Source organism: Triturus cristatus, chromosome 3_1, assembly GCF_964204655.1.
Source record: "Triturus cristatus chromosome 3_1, aTriCri1.1, whole genome shotgun sequence".
NCBI classification, from domain to species: domain Eukaryota; kingdom Metazoa; phylum Chordata; class Amphibia; order Caudata; family Salamandridae; genus Triturus; species Triturus cristatus.
The window spans coordinates 886,896,241-886,918,104 of NC_140583.1; positions in this window are offsets into that span (position 1 = coordinate 886,896,241).

Here is a 21,864-nt window from a genome sequence, read left to right on the forward strand (position 1 = left end):
AGGGTAGGAGCGCTGTGAGGTCTGTGGGGTGGTTAGGGCATGCTATACAGGGAGTGTGAAGTGATGTATTCACACCTACTGGTGTGAAAGTGCTGTTTTGCCCAGAGTGAGATGGTGCTGAGGTGAAGTGCCGGTACACTCGGGGATGAAACCGTGAGCTGATTGCTGTAAACTGATGTGTTCCTGGCGCTGTAGCATACTGGCCGCTGTAACATAGCTGTGCAAGTGGTGTTAGTATGGGTTTAGCCTATAGAGCGATGAGCTCTGTGGGGTGGTTAGGGTATGCTACACAGGGAGTGTGAAGCAAAGTATTCACCCCTAGGGGTGTGAAATCGCTGTTTTGCCCAGAGTGAGATGGTGCTGAGGTGAGGTGCCAGTACACTCGGAGATGAAACCGTGGGCTGATTGCTGTAAACTGATGTGCTCTGGGCGCTGTAGCATACTGGCCGCTGTAGCATAGCTGTGCAAGTGGTGTTAGTATGGGTTTAGACTATAGCGGGAGTGGGAAGCAAACTTCTCACCCCTGCTGGTCTGAAGACTCGAATGGAGTGTTTTAGCAAGCAGGAATAAAGAAATAATTGTGAAGAATATAATGCAGAAGGTTGCAATGCCACAGAAGACATGGTGAAATCCGGTGTGTTTAAGAAAGTGGCTTTGTGGGATAAAGCGATGGAGTCTGCAAGTTATATAAAAAGTGTCTTTATTTAAGTGCCATAAATGGAGCCACTGGTGCAAGGGCTAAGGCATCCCGCTGAGACAAACTCAAACCCCTTCTACTGTATTCAAAGCTAAGCTTCTGCATCAGTCAATTCCACATTACATGTTACAGTTCCATGTGACATAAACAATACCTATTAGACATGAAGGACTGTAAATTGTAGAATGAAAATAAAGGTAGGATACGATTATCACACTGTGCCAACCAGTTCCTAAACAATGCGTGTTTTTTTATCTTGATCGCCAGCTCGTGAGCAGAGGCTGAGGATGAGCTAATTTGTTTGAAAGGGCTTTGTGGATAACAGGCAGGCAGAGAGACGTGTGTACAAAGAAGAGATATGGTTTCAAAATGGATGTCGGGTTTAGGCTAATTTAGCAAGTAAATAGCGTATTTGCTTAGGCCATACATCATCCATCCCTGGTTAGTGTGGAGACGTAAGGGCCAATAATGAAAACACAGTTCAAATGCCTAAGCATATTTAGAAAGTTATTATATGAAAATAGTTCAATTGAAGTGTATTAAAAAAAATTATAGGAAAAAGTAAAAAAAGTTGGAAAAAATCAATCCAAGAATAAAGTGAATTGCTTACAAGTCTTGGAGATTGCAGTCCGGAAGTACTTCAGCGGCTTGAGATGCGTAATGTTCCAAGAGGCGATTGTTGCCATCGTGTGAGAAAAGCAAAGGGATCCAATTAATATCCTCGAAGGGACAGTAATGTTCCTCGAATGTTGGAGCGGCAATTTGAATTGGCAGACAAATCTGCGATGTTGTCAAAGGTCGCACGTTGCAGGAGATCTTTCGCGGCTGCACAGAAATCCCATTCCGCCAGGATACCTTTTTGCGTTGCATCCGCTATTGCTCCACTGCCCGAACAATCAAGTTCATGGTTTTCAAGATACTCCATTACCTGCTGGATATCGGGAGCGTTTGCTGGGATGTTGGCAAGGCATAGATCCATTCGCCAGTCGATTGGGCAAGTTTTGCAATAAAAAGATGGTTGCACGCAGATTGTATATGTGTAAATAAATGTCATGTTGTAGCTGGCTCCGATAATAGATAGAGGCAGGAAGCAGAAAAGTTGTTCCATTTTTTCACGGTATTGATGTAGCTTCGCGTAGAGGCGTATTCTGGTGGACATGCTTGTTACCACAGGAAGCGCAGCCATTTTTAACAAGCTAAAATAGTAGTAGGATGGCTGCAAACAGAGCGAGAATTATGGGCACTGTACTTATTCCAGGATGATGGAATGAATGAAGTCTGGTATTAGACTAAAAACTGTTTGAAAGCCTGTGAGAAGGCCGGAGGAGACAGTGTTAAAAAAAGTGTGCCAGACCTTAAATGCCAGATGTGTTGAAAATTGTGTAACAATTCACAAAGTTTAATGGGAGGTTCATATTTAAAAGGGAGTGTATTTTACTTAAGTTTGTGCTATCTGCAGTCGATAAATTACTTTTGGAGAAGTGAGGGATACTTCTGTTTGAAACAAAAGCGCGTTCAGTTTGCTCCGTTTAATAAAATCTGTTTTCAATATAGGTATTGAAGGCCAAGTTGAACTTTGGGAGTTACTTTGTGTGGGTGGGAATAGAGATTGCCAGAGGAAGTTATACAGTTTGAAACAGTAAGGACGTACAGTATGCCAGCTCACATTGCGTAGCAGTCCATGTTATTAAGAAGCAGATAACTGCCGTTAAAAAGCTGTGTGAATGTTGGTCTGATTGTGGGTGTTGGCGTGCTTTTAAGAAAGCACGCAAGATTGGGGGCTGCAAGCTTAGAAGCATTGTGCAGTTTACATTCTTGCATCGTAATGAATGACTGCCATTGTGGTCCCACTTTTCACCTGTGAGAAAAACTTTGGTGTCCTCTTTAAGACAGCGATATGTAAATGGGAGAAACCACTGCTCGTAATTAAATGCGCTACCTTATATAATCACATACAACATGACAAACAACATGTACACCTAGCAGAGACAACGACACTACGTACTGTGGGAACCATGGCTAGCCATGTACACAAACCAAACATAGCACCTCTGCCACACAATGCATAATGCGGGGAGAGATGGGAGCAAAGTATGTGCGAAGGTGGCAAGTGATTCTCGATTATAAAAGTATACAATGCAAAGTGTTGAGGGGATGTGTCGGAGAGACTTGAGTATGCAGAGCACAGACATGTACATGTGAAGATACACTTATGGTCTATTGAGTGAAGTGGACATTGACACAACCATGATAGTACAGTCAGTCGGGAAGATTACTAAAACACAGCGCGTACATGCCCCCTCCCCCCCAAATCTTTAGCGTAGTGGGCTGGCTCGGCTTACACAAGGCTAGCGTAGGGGTATGACTAAAAGGCACGTTTCTCTGGGTGTGGTTCTCTTCTGGAATGGCGAACATGTCTGTCAGGTCTGTGCAGCTTACACCGCCACGAGGCTGATGCCGTGAGCGAAGGTGGCTGCGGGAATAATGCTCTCAGCCTGTTGGTACCCAGAAACCGTCATGGCCACTGCGATGCACAGATGCCCCACAGTTCACCTTTCGACACCGCCGTATGTGAAAGAGGGCTGACCACATGCCGGCGGGAACTCCTGGGCCGAGGTCTCTCGAGCTGGGAAGGCTCCTGAGATCAACGCTGGCTACCGCGACACAGGCAGACAGCGCTCAGCCGGAGGCCCAGCACCGTGGAGTGCTCTGTATACTACTAACACAGTAGTCTAACAGGTACCAACAGTGGAACGGTGTCTTGATCCCACAATGGACGATGTTAGAACTGCATCAGAGAGTGCAGATGAAGGTACTCCTTTCGACCAGCCGTAACCAACTGTAGGTCCCAACAGTGGAACGGTGTCTTGATCCCACAATGGATGATGTTAGAACTATATCTGAGAGTGGAGATGAAGGTACTCCCTTCGACCAGGTGCAAGCATCTCTAGGTCCCAACAGTGAAACGGTGTCTTGATCCCAGAATGGACGATGTCCGATATTACCTGCTGCTGGGATTTCAGAGAACTCTCTCCGTTGAGGTGCATCAGACTCTGTGCTTCCGTAGCTAAGTGCTGCACATGATCATTGGGCTTGGCTGACTGCAGTGGGTGGAGTACACCGTGGTACAGCAGGTTGGAACAGTGGAACAGAGTCTTGATCCCAGAATGGAAGATGTTAGAACTGCATCTGAGAGTGCAGATGAAGGTACTCCCTTCGACCAGGTGTAACCAACTCTAGGTCCCAACAGTGGAACGGTGTCTTGATCACAAAATGGACAATGTACGATGCTACGTGCTGCTTGGTTTTCACAGAACTCCCTCCGTTGAGGTGCATCAGACTCTGTGCTTCCGAAACTAAGTGCTGCACATGATTATTGGGGTTGGCTGACTGCAGTCGGTGGAGTACACCGCGGTACAGCAGGTCCGAACAGTGAAATGGGGTCTTGATTCCACAATGGATGATGCTAGAACTGTATGTGAGAGTGGAGATGAAGGTACTCCCTTCGACCAGGTGCAACCAACTCTATGTCCCAACAGTGGAACAGTGTCTTGATCCCAAAATGGACGATGTCCAATATTATCTGCTGCTTGTTGTTTTTTACAGAACTCCCTCCGTTGAGGTGTATCGGAATCTGTGCTTCCGTAGCTAACTGCTGCACATGATAATTGTGCTTGGTTGACACCAGTCGGTGGAGTACACCGCGGTACAGCAAGTCGGAACAGTGAAACGGGGTCTTGATTCTGTGATGGAGGATGTCAGAAGTTAAAGTTTGTGATGATTTGTGTGTACCCCCTCCAATCAGGTGCAACCAACTCTGTGCTTCCGAATCCAACAGCACGTGGTTGTGAGGCGGTAATGATCACTGCCTCTGGCCTACACTGCGGTCAGCAGGGCTCACAATTCAGATCGAGTGGTGATTGTTTAATTGCAGAATCCAGTAGGCAACAAACTACAACGTCTATTGAAATATACACAATAGCCTTTTAGTATACTTGGTAGAAGAAGTTTTTTAAGATGACTTATAGGTCTAGTACAATGACCAAATTCTTCTTGGTAGTGGTAAAGAACACTGAATAACAGTGTACACAGTGGACAGCAGAGATTGCAATTGGAATTGTTTTGATTTATTTATTGCAGAGTTTTGTGTAATTTATGTTGTTGTATTTTGTGAAGAGGAAGTGAGAAAAAGTATTCATGGAAGACTGTGCTCACTACTAACTTCAATTTACACTGACAGCAGTTTTCACAATTCAGATCGAGTTGCTATTGTAGATGACGCAGTCCTGTAGACAAAAGACATTGCTCCAGTGCGCTCTGTCCGCACCACGCATACGCATCATCGCAGGGTCCGCACACAGTTTTTCTTGCTTCGCGTACTGCAAACAGGGCAGCTCAAGTCAATGCCACGTGGCTGTGGGCCCTTGCTGACCGCTCTCTGGGCTACACTGCAGACAGCAGTGTTTACAATTCAGATCGAGTCGCTATTGCAGATGATGTAGTGTTGTAGGCAACAGACATTGCTCCTAGTACGGCCGCCCGCAGCACGCATTATCGCTGGCTGTGCACATGCTGAATGCTTTTGATGTGGCTACCTGAGTGCACTAGACCTGATGGACCCTTTATGATACAATCTTTTTGTGTATTATTTCAGATCTACTGCCCGTATCTTAGTATACCACAAGTTATGGTTGTTTTACGATAGAAACTTTTCTGTATTATTTCACATCTAGTGTCCCTACCTTACTGCAGCACAAACTATTGACCCTTTTATTATTGAATCTCTGTGTGTGATCCAATGATTACTGTTGTAGTTGATGCTAGCAGCGACCATTCCCTGAGGGCTTGTTTACACTCACCCCACACGCATCCAGCACAATCTTCACTGGATACGTGACCCTGGTAATAAAAAGGAGGCGAGCGCACATGCCTGTACCCACTTCCCTATCTATATCTGTCCGTGTGTTCATTATGTATGCATGATACTGCCCCTGGGCTGTACCACATTACATTGCGCTGTGGACAGCGTATGCAACCATGTTACCTCTGGCAGTGGGGAAAAGTTCTGTTATGTAGCTTTTAGATGCATGGCTATCACAGGTGGAAGGCTACTTTACAGAGCATGAACATTGATGAAGATGATGGTTGCATGTTGTGCGTAGTGTCAGATATGTGTACATAGCAAAACGTTTTCAAAAAAGCTCTGTAAGCAGAAGAGAAGTCTCTCATCAAATGCTGTAGAGAGAGTGGCTAAAATGGGTGTGGTCCTCCAACTGTTACAATCAGAAATTTTATGAACCAAGCAAATGCTTTTCTTTAAGGTCACATGGGAATCGCGCACCGAGCGCATAAGGAGGCCGCACCCTATGCGATTTTGAGAAAATATTACCATAATATAAGTTTATTACAGTTAGAAATAGATAAATGTTTAAAATATTTTAGATTATCGCTTGTTCTCATATACACTTTAAACTTATTTAGATATAGTTTTGAGACGAAAAACAAAATGAGGGAATGGCGGTCCCGGCGCAACACCATACGTCTATGACATAACACAGGGCCTGGTAGCGTGCACTCATTGCATACGCAACACGCAGTGGGCGTGGGTCATACGTACATGATGTAAGGCACGGCTTGGTACTGCGTACCTGTCGCATACCAAAGTAGCAGTTGGCGCGACCGCATACGTGTATGACGTTACGCGAGACGCGTTGCCACGAACCCGTCGGATACGAAATGCGCATCTTTTACGAGTTTAACAATATGGCGGATAGGATTCGAATGCTGATGGAGCTTGGTACACTACCGGTACGGGACTTCAGATTTCTCAACAACAAAAAACAAAATGATATTTATACTATTTTTTGAAGATATAAAACATTACATATTTTTCAAATTAAAAACAAAAAAGAATAATAGAGTTCCAAAATATTACAAAAAAAATAGAAAAATATAGGTTTTATAAATATTAAATTATGAAATTAACATTTAAAAAACCTTTGAAAGTCACTAAGAAAAACATAGGTTTTACAGACGTTATAGTTAGGAATTACAGACTACTATTTTTGAAACCATACACACAACAATGCCAGATGCTACATACCACCGACTATTTCCTAGGTCTACACACACATCCAGTCACTTATACATGCAGTTACTCATCAATACAGTAGTATAATATGCACCTATATATACTGTCACACTCCACCACTCATCCATAGAGTTACTCACACACCTTATTTATGCAGATACTAACACATACTTACTGTCTTATACAATCACTGATACAAGCAGACACTCATTTATACACCCACTCTTCAAATAACTTACTCTCACGTATAGTCATTTATATACTCCAACACTCACATATGCTGCCTTAAAACATATGGAGTTTCTCACACATATACCACTGAGACATTCATTCACTCACCAACACACCCATACACACTCTAACTCACCCATACATCCCTTGCCAGATGCACTTTTGAATCCATACAACCAGTGAATCACCCACTCAGAGATCTATGCACATAGTCACAGCCCCCCCTACCCACCCACGCAGACACTCAGGCACCCATACAGATACTCAGACAACAAATCAATAACCCATATAGACACTCATGTAGCTACTCACCAACCCATGCAGCCGCTTATACATCAACAGAGACACTAATACAGACTTTCACACAGTTTAGTCACTAACCCATGCATTCAGTAACACATGTTCAATCACTCACTTATACAGTCAGTCATGCACCTACTAAATAATCCATTCAGGCACTTGTAAATCCACTCATTCTTCCATACATCTTGGCATAGATATATATGAAAAATATTTAAACTTTACAGAAACACAAATTCACTGGATGATGTCATCAGTGATGTCATCAGTGATGTCATTTGAGATGGCATCAGTGATGTCATCAGTGATGTCACTGATTGATTGCTTTTATTTGTTGATTAATTAAAACCATTACAAAAAGGACAAAATAAATACAAAGCAAACACTTTACCGAATTAAACATGCCGAAATACAATACATAAAATTGATCACAATCAATTAACTTTTTCCAATTCGAGATAATTTGAAGTTATTATTACATTTTTAAAATAGTTTACAGGACGTCAAAGTTTTCAGAGATAAAGTGCACGTGTGCCGATCAATATAAATAATAAACCTTATAGATGGAACATCATCTAAGAATAGTACACTAAAAACAAAAAATTAGTACATTATATTAAAATAGTACTATAAAGGCAAATAATTAAAAAGTGCCATAAAAATAATTCATCATCACCTTAAAAGCAGCAACATCGACAAACCACAGTCTTAACAAATTTAACATATACTTTGTTTGTCAACCTTACATAATTTCTTTTCTACTATAAGCATAAATTTTAAAAATTGATGTATAATATAAACGTTGACACCACTTAAGCAAAATATTAATACCGATCTACAAGTCCTAAGTCCCATTTCTTTGAAGATAGGTTTTAAAATTAGTTTCCGTTCCTTCAACATTTTTGGGCATAGTGTTACCATATGCAACAGAGTTTCGTCATACTGCCCACAAAGCCACCAAATATTTGAGGCCCATTTGGACGCCCATTTAGGGGTTCCATCTTTGGTTGGATAAATGCCAAACCTTAATAACATAAATTTCTTCTTAATTAAGGGTTTTTGGTGATAAAGAAGTAAATAAGGTTGGGCCATCATTTTGTCGAAGCAATTGGCAATAGACCAAAAGTGTTTATTTTTTCTCAACTCATATTTATCCAACAATACTGACAGCAAGGCAACGGTTGAATTAATTATTTTTTTATAATCCATTTTACTCCTTGTTTCGTCTTCCAATTTGGGACAATCGAATTTTAGGAGGCAGCTTCTAGAGTATTCACTAGTCGAAATCTCGCTCCAACACATATTGGCCAACGTGCCCTCCTTGGCTACAGATAATGCCAATAGTGTTTTTACAAATGATGCTTTACGCACCAAGAGCTGATTCCGTAAGCCAAATTCCAATCTTAAATTGGCACGAGAAGTCTGCCTAGGAATCCTAAAGACTGATTTATATGTCCTTGCAACTATAGCCTCCAATACTTTCACATCTCTACCCTTAAAAATAATAGACCCATAGTCCAGGGAGGGAATAAGTTTTGCTTTCATAACTTTAAGCTGATGATCATAATTGGGGCATACTAATTTATCTCTTAATTTTCGAAATGCAAAGGCAAGCGAAATACCTTTAGCCTCCAAGTTATTAAAGTGCTGTCTGAATGATAGTCGATCATCAAATGTAATACCCAAATATTTGTACGTTTTTACACAGTCCACAGACAAACCATTGAAACACATATCCTTTACTCCAAGTTTGCCTTTTCCTATTAACATTATTTTTGTTTTTTTTATATTAATTGTTAACCCATTTTGAGTTACATATACATTAAAAGAGTGTATTAATATTTTTAGTCCTATCATGGTTTGGCTAAGTAAAATAGTATCATCAGCATACTGTAAGTATTTAATTTCTTTACCCATTACAGAGGGGGAGTGTGAATCTACATCCTTAAAATGGATTGGGAGATCAGACATATATCAGTTATAAAGACAAGGAGCGAGCACGCATCCTTGTTTTAAGCCAAGATTTGTTTCAAGACGGCGGGTAGTATGACTACCATTGCCAATTTTGACCTGCACCCAAGTATTGACCGTGTCTTGAGTGATGTAATATGTGACGTCATCACCAGTGCATTGCGGGCACGCGAGTTATAGTTAGCTAAACTAACTATAACGGGGGAATTTCAATGGTTTTGTACGAGTCCAATGTCCGATTAACTATAACGTCCCTGAATTCTATGGTTTTTTCAGTGGATATTTATATAAATACACATATACACATATATATTACCTACTGGCGGTCGCCAGTAGGTAATTATAGTTAGGACCCCTTTTCCATAGGAAATCCGCAACATTCTATTTTGAATAACTTTGGCGCCGGTCGACGAATCCTCGCGAATTTCTCAAAATAGGTGGGGCGCTACGCTCCGCTCCTACCCTGAAAGTCTCGGGGGGATCCGTCAAGCGGGGGCTGAGATAAAAGGGGGGTCCCAAAACGCGTTTTTCCCATGCATTTTTCCATAGGACCTTTAGAACGAGCTACAGCCCGAACGGCTGAACAGAATTACTCGAAATTTGGCAGAGAGGTAGTCCCTAGGTCAAGGAAGTGCCTTTTGTAGGTTTGGTGTAAATCTGTTCAGTAGATTCTGAGAAAATAGCCTTTAAATCAATATATATATCTGAGCCCGCTTACGGTACGCTTACCGTACGCTTACCGTACGCGTACGGTGGCGTGCGCGAGCGCGATTCTGATTGGCTCTTAGATCTTAGTAAACATTCGAATCGGCCGAAACCAGGAAGCGGTGGCTGCCATTTTGTGTATTTCACTCTGAAAAAAAGAGTGAAAACAAGAAAAGGGGGCAAAGAGGAGAGTTACAGACCCCCTTACATTTGTGAGGGGGTCAAAGAAGGACTGTAAAGTACAAAAAAAACATTTATTGTTTTTTAAAAAAATCACGGGGTACGCGTACGGTGAGCTTACGGTAAGCGTACGGAAGAAAAATGGCGTGCGCGAGCGAGATTCTGATTGGCCCTTAGATCTTAGTAAACATTCGAATCGGCCGAAACCAGGAAGCGGCGGCCGCCATTTTGTGTATTTCACTCTGAAAAAAAAGAGTGAAAACAAGAAAAGGGGGCAATGAGAAGAGTTACAGACCCCCTAACATTTGTAAGGGGGTCAAAGAAGGACAGAAAAGTCCAAAAAAAACATTTATTGATTTTTAAAAAAATCACGGGGTACGCGTACGGTAAGCGTACGGTAAAAAAAAAAAAAAAAAAAAATGAAATGCAGAATTAAGAGTTTAGATATTAGGGAGCTCTAAAAAGAGCTGTTGTGTTTATGAAGTCATTTTTTTAGTGGAACCTACAAGTAAGTACCGATGCAGAGTCTAAGGTTCAAAAGGAAGACTCTGTTCCCTTCATCATTGAAGTGCACACCATCTCCTCTATAAATGTCTTGCATGTCATAACGCAAGTTGTTGTGGTAAATGGCACCCATACCATAGTCACGGAGGAAAGCAGAAACAGATTTGTTGACGTGCTTTCTTGCTTTGTCAATCTGCGGACAGAAATGATTGGACCAGTTCCATTTTTGCCTTTGGCATATGTTGGAAAACACAAAGGCAGTTTTAGGGAAAAGTGAAAACAGTTGTGTAAAGGTGTCCTTCATAAGCATTTCCAGACCTACCCCAGTCAAAGTGCCTAGGTCATTGCCACCACAGTGCACTATTATGAGGTCAGGGTGTTGGATTTGCATGAAGGATTTCACCAATGGCATCAATTGGTGCCACTTTAACCCTCTCTGACCAATCCATTTAATGTCTACATTTGGCAAAGCAAGGTCTCTCACCATATCTGTTTTCTCTGCATACTTTTCACTCCAGAAGACATAGCTGTGCCCTACAATCCACACTGTGAACATCTTCAAAGGAGAACTGGATGCACTCAGGAGGTGTCTTTCAGTAGAATGGCAATATGAAAAGAAAGACAGTTTGGAAATGGAGGCATTCATATTTTTTTCAAAACAAAAAGAACTGATTGGCTGTTTCATACCATTCTAGAATAAAAACTAGGCTGTATGTGTAAATTAATAGAAGCATGTTTTGTATTGGTACAAAAAAATGTGTAACCAAAGAACAGTACTATGGATTTGCTGTTAGGTTTGAAAAGTCAAGCACTCTTGCTCTGTGGAATTGAAACATTGTGTGGCGAACTTCTGACCTAACTCCACACAGCAGTGTTCCATGAGCTGTTGCTATGGTAGCAGGCAGAAGTCAAGTTGGGGGAAGGGTACTAGGCAGAAGTCAAGTTGGGGGCAGGGTACTTTTGGAAAAGGGTTGGTTTTCAACCAATAGAAATGTGTGATTACATTTGAAAAAAAGGAGGAAGCACTGAGATTTGAAACTTACATGTATATGTGTGGAAAAATAGAGGGAAAGTTTGCCATTATCTGGTTCTGCTGAGAGGAGAGAGGTGAACACAACAGAGATCCTGGCTCTGATAATCTGCTGTTTGAGTGCCACATTTCTTTCACAACTAACTAATTTTAAAGGTGAGTTTAGAGTTTGAGAGGGGATGTATATGGTAAATTAAGAAATGAATAATAGAAAAGCAATTCTTTTTGTTGAAGTTGTGTTTATTATTTTCTGTTTTGGGAGAAATTTAAATGTGAGGAACATGTAAAATAATATGGACTATGTTTTCACGATAAATTAAGGTGTACTGGAAAAAAAAAGAATAGTTTAAGGGTTTGAGGTTGGACTCAGTAATGCAAATACATTCAGCATCACTAAGGCTGGTTGCCCTTGCTGGAATGTAGGCAGCCACCCAGGTTACACATGGTGGTGGTCTGAAAAAGCAGTTTGGACATGTGCATTTAAGAAAATCAAAAAAGTGGATTCATAATGTGTCAGTCTGTAAAAGTGATTTTCACTTGCCAAAAAAAAAGAGCAGTAAGTGTGCTTTCAAATTGGCAAAGAAATGTCGTTTTGGGACTAATGTGAAAACATGACTCTGTGTGGAAATAGGAATTACAGGCAGAGATTTATTGCGTTTTGCTCTGGTGATTTCACAGTTGCATTAGTAGGAAAAAGGGGGAGCGATTTTTTGGGGGAAGAAGCAGACTCTTAGCACACACCCAGCTGCTTGCCATGTATAATCATGCACAGTATTTACAAGCGAGTGGGGTTTTCAGGTTTCAGTCTGTAATGCAAATACATTCAGCATCACTAAGGCTGGTTGCCCTTGCTGGAGTGTAGGCAGCCACCCAGGTTACACATGGTGGTGGTCTGAAAAAGAAGTTTGGACATGTGCATTTATAGTGAAATGCAATATATTCTGAAAACAGCAAAAATAAGGCAAACATATTTTTTGGAAAAAAATGTAAATATGTGTACTGTATTATAAAATGTTTTAAAAATATTAATACTTTTTTCTTTTTTTTCAGATTGATATAGAAAATTTTCGAAAACTAGAACCATTTTTAAAGCTATTTTTTTAAAAAACAAATGAATAAATATTTTTTTGAGTGAGTATGGTAAGTCAATAATGATAATTGTAGTCTCTCAAGGACCTTGTAATGTGATAATTGATTTTTAGTGTTTTTTTAAAAAAAAAAAAAAAAAAGTACGCGCACCGTACGCGTACGGTAAAAAAAAAAAAAAAGTTTTTAAAAACATATGTAAAAAAAAGATGAAAGATAAGGTTGGCTCTTAAAAGAACCGTTGTGTTCATGCAGGGACAGAGGAAAGAAAGCATGGGAAAATTATTCAAAGCGACAAATGTGCTGATCTATTTTGTTGTTCACTAGGGAAACACTGGTCTCCCTATGGCAAATTAGATCTTGACAAAAGGTGCATCGAATATCAACCCTTCGAAATCGAGGGTTCATTTCCAGAGGGCCAGCAAAAGGAGATTCTCCCCCCACAGATGAAGGGCTCACCTGACCTGCAGAAGAAGGAGTCAGCTCTGCAGATGATGGTCCAGGCTGAGCTGCTGTGGATGTACTTGCTTGTCTTTCTGAAGAGTTACCTCCAAAAAGATGACCATGTGTCCTTCTGTGTACATCCTGGAGGTGTCTCTTCATGGTATGATTCCCAAAGGAATACTTCCTGTCAGGATTACCTCTAGAAAGTACACGCTTACACAGCTTGCAAGTTACTAAGGGTGCATTCACCTTTTGCTGGCCTTCAGGAAAAGTAAAATAATCCCATACATAAGAGGGCTTTTGTTTCCTCGCTCTCTGCCTCAAGACAGTGCTGCTAGTGCTAGCCTCACTCTCAGAAGAGCTCTGCTGTTCTGCCATCGTATCACAAAGACAACCCAGCTCCTTCTCCTAAGGGATCACAAGCAGAAATGAGGGGAATGGGTGTGGTGTAGGAGAGTTCTAGAACTGAAAGTAGTTTCAACCAATCAAAAGTTGTGTTTCATGATCACATGACCTACCGTACGCTTACGGTACGCTTACGGTACGCTTACGGCAAAAGTGCGCATGCGCGTAAAAAAGACACGCGCTTGCGCGCATGCGCATAACAGTCACTCCCCGACACTTCCGTGTAACGTGCGCGTGTAGCGTACACGCGTACGTGTCCCACGCGGAGTACGCGCGGCTACGCAAATTGCGTAACTATACGCAAGCAGCGTAGAAAAATTACGGACGTTACGTGAACCGTACGCTTACCGTGAGCTTACGGTACGCGTACTAAAAAAATAATAAAAAAAATAGAAAAAAAGTACTGCTAATAAATTTTACATGTTTATTTTAAAAAATATATTAAAAAAAACATATTAAAGAATTTTAAAAATTTAATCATAGTCTTTATAAAAGGTAAGAAAATTAAAATAAAAATATGTTAGAAAAAATAGAAGAAAAAAAAAAATTAGCATTTAAAAAACCTTGCAAATTCACTGAAAAAACCATGGGTTTCACACACGTTATAGTTAGGACTTAGCATTTAAAAAACCTTAGAAATTCAGTGAAAAAACCATAGGTTTCACACACGTTATAGTTAGGAATTAGCATTTAAAAAACCTTAGAAATTCAGTGAAAAAAACCATAGGTTTCACACACGTTATAGTTAGCTGGACATTTTACTCGTAAAAAACCATTGAAATTGCCCCGTTATAGTTAGTTAAGCTAACTATAACTCGCGCGCCCGCAATGCACTGCTGATGACGTCACATATTACATCACTCATGACATGGTCAGTGACATCACTCATGACATCACTGATGACATCTCAAATGACATCACTGATGACATCATCCTTGTGATAGAGTGGCAGACCTCCTCTCACCCTAATATAACCTTTGATACACACATACAAAAATAGAGACTAAAATTTACAAAAGAATGGACAAACCAATAACAGTTACAACAACCTCTTCAGTAATTCTAAGATCCACATACACATCCATTCATTCACCAACAGTTCAATACAGTCACTCATACATGTACTCACTTATCATATGTACTCATACACCTATACATCCTGTTACACAATGCCACTTATCCATAGAGCTACTCACACACATAGTCACCCATGCTAATAAAGAATAAAACATACATTTACTTGCATATACAGTTATTCACACACCACCACACTTACTTCTACGGAAACTTACACATACTTAGGTGCCGATCACGATCCTGCAAAAACCGGGTACGAACCGTCGGACGGAGCACAATCTCCGCCCGACGCGTACCCGGTCGTCAATTTTCACAAACAAGGAATTACGATTCGCACGGGTACACCATTACCGTACGAATCGTAAAAAAGCCCGACCGAACAAAAAAACACCTACCAATGCGATCCGGGAAAGCGCCGACCTGACGTCGGGACGCTCGCAGCCAGCCATTCACGACCCAGGAATCACGATTCGCACCGACGTCACCCCGCACGGTGAATATTTTGCGGCAGCCAAAAACTGCCGGGAAATCAGGACGACGCGAACAAGGACCACCAGTACGCGACGGACAGACGACGACGCGAACAAGGAGGACCAGTACGTGACGGACACACAGGACGACGCCACCAAGGAGGACCCGTACGCGACAGGACGACGCGATCAAGGAGGACCCGTACGCGACAGGACGACGCGAGCAAGGAGTACCAGTACGCGACGGACAGACATGGACCCGAACCTACGAGTCATCCCTGCCCTCATAGCAGTACACCTCCTCTACAGGTTACGACGCAGACGCCGCAGAAGGTCAGAATAACTAAGGGAGGGGGGAAAGTGGGGTGGGGTGGGGGTGGCACGACCAGGGCAGGCCACAAAACAACCACATAAGTCACACACCACACATGGCCTGGACATACCTGACTCCCATGCCCTGGTCACCACGAGGGGGTGGGGGCGTGTCCTGATAAGCCAGCGACCGCCACAACGGAAGTCCGTCACCATGCGAACCGGCAACACAACCAGACAGGTACGTCCCGTACCCACGCCTGAAGAGCGTGGATACGAGTCGGACCACGCCCACACACGTCACCCCAACAATGGCGGGACGGATCGCACCCACGTGGCAAAGGCCTGGGTACGGGCCGCACAAACATCACATAGCGTGGGGACGGACATGTACGGACCCTACCCCCACCCCGTATGCAAGGAGCGTACCCCCCAGCCCAACAGTGTAAGTACGACCCGTACCCCCACCCGCGTATGCATGGAGCGTACCCCCCAGCCCAACAGTGTAAGTACGACCCGTACCCCCACCCGCGTATGCATGGAGCATACCCCCCATGCCAACAGTGTAAGTACGACTCGAACCCTCACCCGCGTATGCAAGGAGCGTACCCCCCAGCCCAACAGTGTAAGTACGACCCGTACCCCCACCCGCGTATGCATGGAGCGTACCCCCCAGCCCAACAGTGTAAGTACGACCCGTACCCCCACCCGCGTATGCATGGAGCGTACCCCCCATGCCAACAGTGTAAGTACGACTCGAACCCTCACCCGCGTATGCAAGGAGCGTACCCCCCAGCCCAACAGTGTAAGTACGACCCGTACCCCCACCCGCGTATGCATGGAGCGTACCCCCCAGCCCAACAGTGTAAGTACGACCCGTACCCCCACCCGCGTATGCATGGAGCGTACCCCCCAGCCCAACAGTGTAAGTACGACCCGTACCCCCACCCGCGTATGCATGGAGCGTACCCCCCATGCCAACAGTGTAAGTACGACTCGAACCCTCACCCGCGTATGCAAGGAGCGTACCCCCCAGCCCAACAGTGTAAGTACGACCCGTACCCCCACCCGCGTATGCATGGAGCGTACCCCCCATGCCAACAGTGTAAGTACGACTCGAACCCTCACCCGCGTATGCAAGGAGCGTACCCCCAGCCCAACAGTGTAAGTACGACCCGTACGCCCACCCGCGTATGCATGGAGCGTACCCCCCAGCCCAACAGTGTAAGTATGACCCGTACCCCCACCCGCGTATGCATGGAGCGTACCCCCCATGCCAACAGTGTAAGTACGACTCGAACCCTCACCCGCGTATGCAAGGAGCGTACCCCCCAGCCCAACAGTGTAAGTACGACCCGTACCCCCACCCGCGTATGCCTGGAGCGTACCCCCCAGCCCAACAGTGTAAGTACGACCCGTACCCCCACCCGCGTATGCATGGAGCGTACCCCCACCACACCAGTGTAAGTATGACCCGTACCCCCACCCGCGTATGCATGGAGCGTACCCCCCAGCCCAACAGTGTAAGTACGACCCGTACCCCCACCCGCGTATGCATGGAGCGTACCCCCACCACACCAGTGTAAGTAGACTCGTACCCTCACCTCGAATGCATTGAGCGTACCCCCACCGTGTATGTTCCAAGCGTACATATCCTGAAATCGGAGGTGTTTGTGCAGAGTCCACCCAGCAGTGCCCTGAGACAGGAGGGGTGTGTGCAGAGTCCTCCCAGCAGTGCCCTGAGACAGGAGGGGTGGGTGCCTATCACTCCCAGCAGTGCCCTGAGACAGGAGGGGTGGGTGCAGAGTCCTCCCAGCAGTGCCCTGAGACAGGAGGGGTGGGTGTGGAGTCCTCCTAGCAGTGCCCTGAGACAGGAGGGGTGGGTGTGGAGTCCTCCCAGCAGTGCCCTGAGACAGGAGGGGTGGGTGCCTATCACTCCCAGCAGTGCCCTGAGACAGGAGGGGTGTGTGCAGAGTCCTCCCAGCAGTGCCCTGAGACAGGAGGGGTGTGTGTGGAGTCCTCCCAGCAGTGCCCTGAGACAGGAGGGGTGGGTGCAGAGTCCTCCCAGCAGTGCCCTGAGACAGGAGGGGTGTGTGTGGAGTCCTCCCAGCAGTGCCCTGAGACAGGAGGGGTGGGTGCAGAGTCCTCCCAGCAGTGCCCTGAGACAGGAGGGGTGGGTGTGGAGTCCTCCCAGCAGTGCCCTGAGACAGGAGGGGTGGGTGTGGAGTCCTCCTAGCAGTGCCCTGAGACAGGAGGGGTGGGTGCCTATCACTCCCAGCAGTGCCCTGAGACAGGAGGGGTGTGTGCAGAGTCCTCCCAGCAGTGCCCTGAGACAGGAGAGGTGGGTGCCTATCACTCCCAGCAGTGCCCTGAGACAGGAGGGGTGGGTGCAGAGTCCTCCCAGCAGTGCCCTGAGACAGGAGGGGTGGGTGTGGAGTCCTCCTAGCAGTGCCCTGAGACAGGAGGGGTGGGTGTGGAGTCCTCCCAGCAGTGCCCTGAGACAGGAGGAGTGGGTGCCTATCACTCCCAGCAGTGCCCTGAGACAGGAGGGGTGTGTGTGGAGTCCTCCCAGCAGTGCCCTGAGACAGGAGGGGTGTGTGTGGAGTCCTCCCAGCAGTGCCCTGAGACAGGAGGGGTGTAACACATGTGTGTGAGGCCAGAATTATCCACATGCATACTGGCTACAAGGGAACATGTCCCCATGAACTCATGTCAACAGACTCCACACACAAGTACAGTGATCACCAAGGATGCCACGATTGTTACAGGTGGAGACATGGCCCTGCATGCATGGCCAAAGTAGAAGGGCTCCGTCACACACACAGCTCATGTAGACACAGCTCTGCGCTAAACATTGGGAACACCCTGCAGGGAAGAAAGCTGGGTACACAGAGGAAGGAATATACCCTGGGACAAGTGCACCATGCAGTAACTGCTTACATGAACAAAGAAAGTTAGCCAACACCTTGTGATGGCACACAGATCCCAGGGTCCCACCAATGAGCAGTACACTACTACACATCCCACACACCCAAACCCTTACACACCACCCAAAACCATGTAGCAGCCCCACCAACACCAATACCAGCATAGCAGTAGTGTGATAATGAAAAAAAAATTAAGCTTTATTCAGCATGAGCACAATGTCCGTGGATCGCAGGCAGTTCAATCTTCACAAAGCCCATAGGGCAGTCAATGATTCTCAGCTGGATGGGGGACACAGTGGGATGCGTGTCCCCTACCTTGCCTGCACAGTCAAATGGCATCGTCTTCCACACTGGTGAGGGCATCAGGGGGGGGAAGCAACAGGCACCGCAGGGGCATCAGGGCAAAGGGGCGGCGTTGTGGGTGCAGGGATGGAGGACTCCACCACAGGGGGTGGGGCAGGGCCAAAGGCGGAGGCCAGGATGGCACTACACACCTATGCAAGGTCCTCCAGGGAGTCCCCTGCACCCGAAGGGACCTCAGGCCCCAAGGAGGGGGGGGGGTCAGAGGGATGGGTCGCAGCGCCACTGGGGGAGGGTGGAGACAGGGGGGGAGACTCAACCACTCTGACCGGGGACCTCCTTGACCGCTTGCGTGGTGGTGTAACCGTGGGGCTCAGGGACAGAGCGGCCATGAAGGAGTCCTTGGGGGAGATGTGGCCAGGAGAGCTGAGGGGAGGGGATTTGGAGGGAGTGGACTGGGTGGAATGCGGACTCCCACTATGGCTGCGTGTCACACGTTTGCCCCCCGACCCAGTGGGTGTGCCTACCTCACCCTGTGTGTGCGTGTCAGGAGGAGTGCGGTGGACCTTCCCTGCTGGTGTGGTGCCCGTGTCCGTTGATGTGGGTGCATGCCGACGTCTGGGTGTACGTGGGACAGGCATGGGAGTGGGAAGTGTGGATGGGGCAGGGGTAGGTGGGGGGAGGTCGCGCTGCAGGAGACCCACTGCTGCAGTCAGTGTGGAGTCTATGGACCTCAGCAAGTTGCGTTGGTCAGCCTGCGATGAATGAATGCCCTCCAAGAAAGCCTCGATGTTGGTGAGGGTTTTGCCGTGGGCATGGAGGACATTAAGGATCGCAGCCTGACCAACCTGCAGTTGCCGCTGGATGTCCACAGACTCTGCATTGGCGGCAGCAGTGGAGACAGGGGCAGGGGGTGCGGTGCCTGGCAGGAAGGAGACATGCTGTGACCGGGCACGCTGGGAAGGGACACGAGCAAGTGGGAGGCGGCTGATGGAAACTGAGGGGGCGGTGCGAGGTGTTGTTCCGCTGTCAGCTGCTGGTGCAGCCTCCGCCCACTCGGAGACATCCTCCTCGGACCTGTCAGCTTCGTAGTCTGATGTGCCAGTCGACAGGTCCTCGGCCACACTCTCCTCCGCCTCTGTCCCACTCGATGTGCCAGACCCGATGTCACGGCTGGCACTGGTGCTCGGTCCCACCGCCTGGTCTGTGTCCATGTCTCCCTCTGTGTCCCCCGACGATGCTGTGGGCAGGGTGGAGAGACAGAAATTAATCAGACACCTGTACACATCTGTCACATGAGTCCAATCTACATAGGTAACATTGCATAGCCTGAAAAGGAAGATCCCTAACATCTACTGAACAGGGTACCGATGTAGGGCATGAAACACACAGTTGGTTGAGCCACCATGCCACTGAAATACCATGGAGAGCATGAGACAATAGCTAAAGACAGGAAACGGAGTCTGACATAGCACCCAGGCCCTGGGGACAATCCAGCACTGCATCTGCACCACACAGCGTTGGCGAAAATACCGATGACCAGGGACCATATCCATGAACTTGAGACACATGCTGCATAGGTAATGCTGAAAACATGCCCAACATGACTCGGTCACTGCACATTGCGTGTGTGTCCAGACACATCACACACTGCCCAGACCCAGCAAGTGGAAATCAGGATTTGACACATAGGCATTGCCCGCCCCAACAAGACCCTACACGAGGCAAATTGTTGAGACACAGGTGGCACCAACATCTCATAGTCTGGGTGATACACACAGGGGCAGGCAAAAAGCAAGATTGGACGCCAAACAGCCAAGGTGCGCCTGTACAAATAATGAGGTACCAGTGCCCATCCTCAGATGAGTATAACAAGACACACAGGCACTGGCAACTGTGAGTATGAAGAAGGACAATCAGGTCAGGCTGCACAGTGGACACCTGTACAAAATAGCACGTCAATATACATGGTGACAGGGGACAATGGCACAGAGCACAACCTACGCTGTAGACACTGAGATTGGCCACGTTCATGATGACACATACACCACTGAGGAAGAGCTGCCCCAGGGGACAGTAGTGGGCACACAACTACATGCTACTGAATGGTAATGACTGCAACACACGTCACCATCCCTGCAATATGTGTATCGCACACTCATGCACATCATGTCACAGGCCACTACATAGGACATGCGCGCTGTAAGGCATGACACATGAGAGACCAACTCCCATGTCTGGAGTCAGCATCAGTGCCAACTGACATGGAACCCACATGCAGTGAACTTGACAGTGCACAGGCAAGGTCCCACAACCGGTTACACACCACCCCCACACATGATGCTACAGTCATTGTTCTCGTGGACAAAGCGCCAGCCTACATTACCTTGTGAAGGAGTGACTACACACAGACCAGGGAACACATTGCAAGGAGGGGAAGGGTGGCAGGGGCACAGCGCTATACTGGGGCAAACAGGATCTGCACAGCACCTTTAAACACTGCCAGTGAATTCATGCTACTGTGCCCTTACAAATGCCGGTGACACACAACAAACACACATGTACCTACCCCCTTCCGGCTGCTGCATCGCCTGTAAGCGCCTCTCCAGGTCTGGAAAGACCACCGGCAGCACACGCCTGTGGAGGTGGCTCAGACGGCGGCGGCCGCGGTTCTTGTGGCTCTCAGGTGAGTCCCCCAGCAGGAGCCGTGCAATCCTCCGCGCCCAGCACCGGATATCCTGCCAGCGTTTCCTCACCTGGGGCAGGCTCCGCCTCCGACCATCCACACCCCTCACGGCACTGACGGCGGTCAGCCAGATCTGCTCCTTGGCAGTGGCGCCTACCTGTGAGGAGGAACAAGTGACACCACATCAATACACCAGCCACATGTCACAGAGAGACATATGGGTACAAATTAGCTGGTTACAACACGGCATGTCATGCAGCCAACGCATTGCACCTTTGTCATAGGGACATGATCCTCTGGGGAGGGAAAAAGCAGTACGTGCCACAGTGGGTACACAGGTGGAATGATGGCAATGTCACAATCAATGATCAAGGCTCACACTGTGCATCACACCCACCCCTCCTGTCTCAGACTGGGTCCAAGTCTGGTCGACTCCATTGCCTTGTTT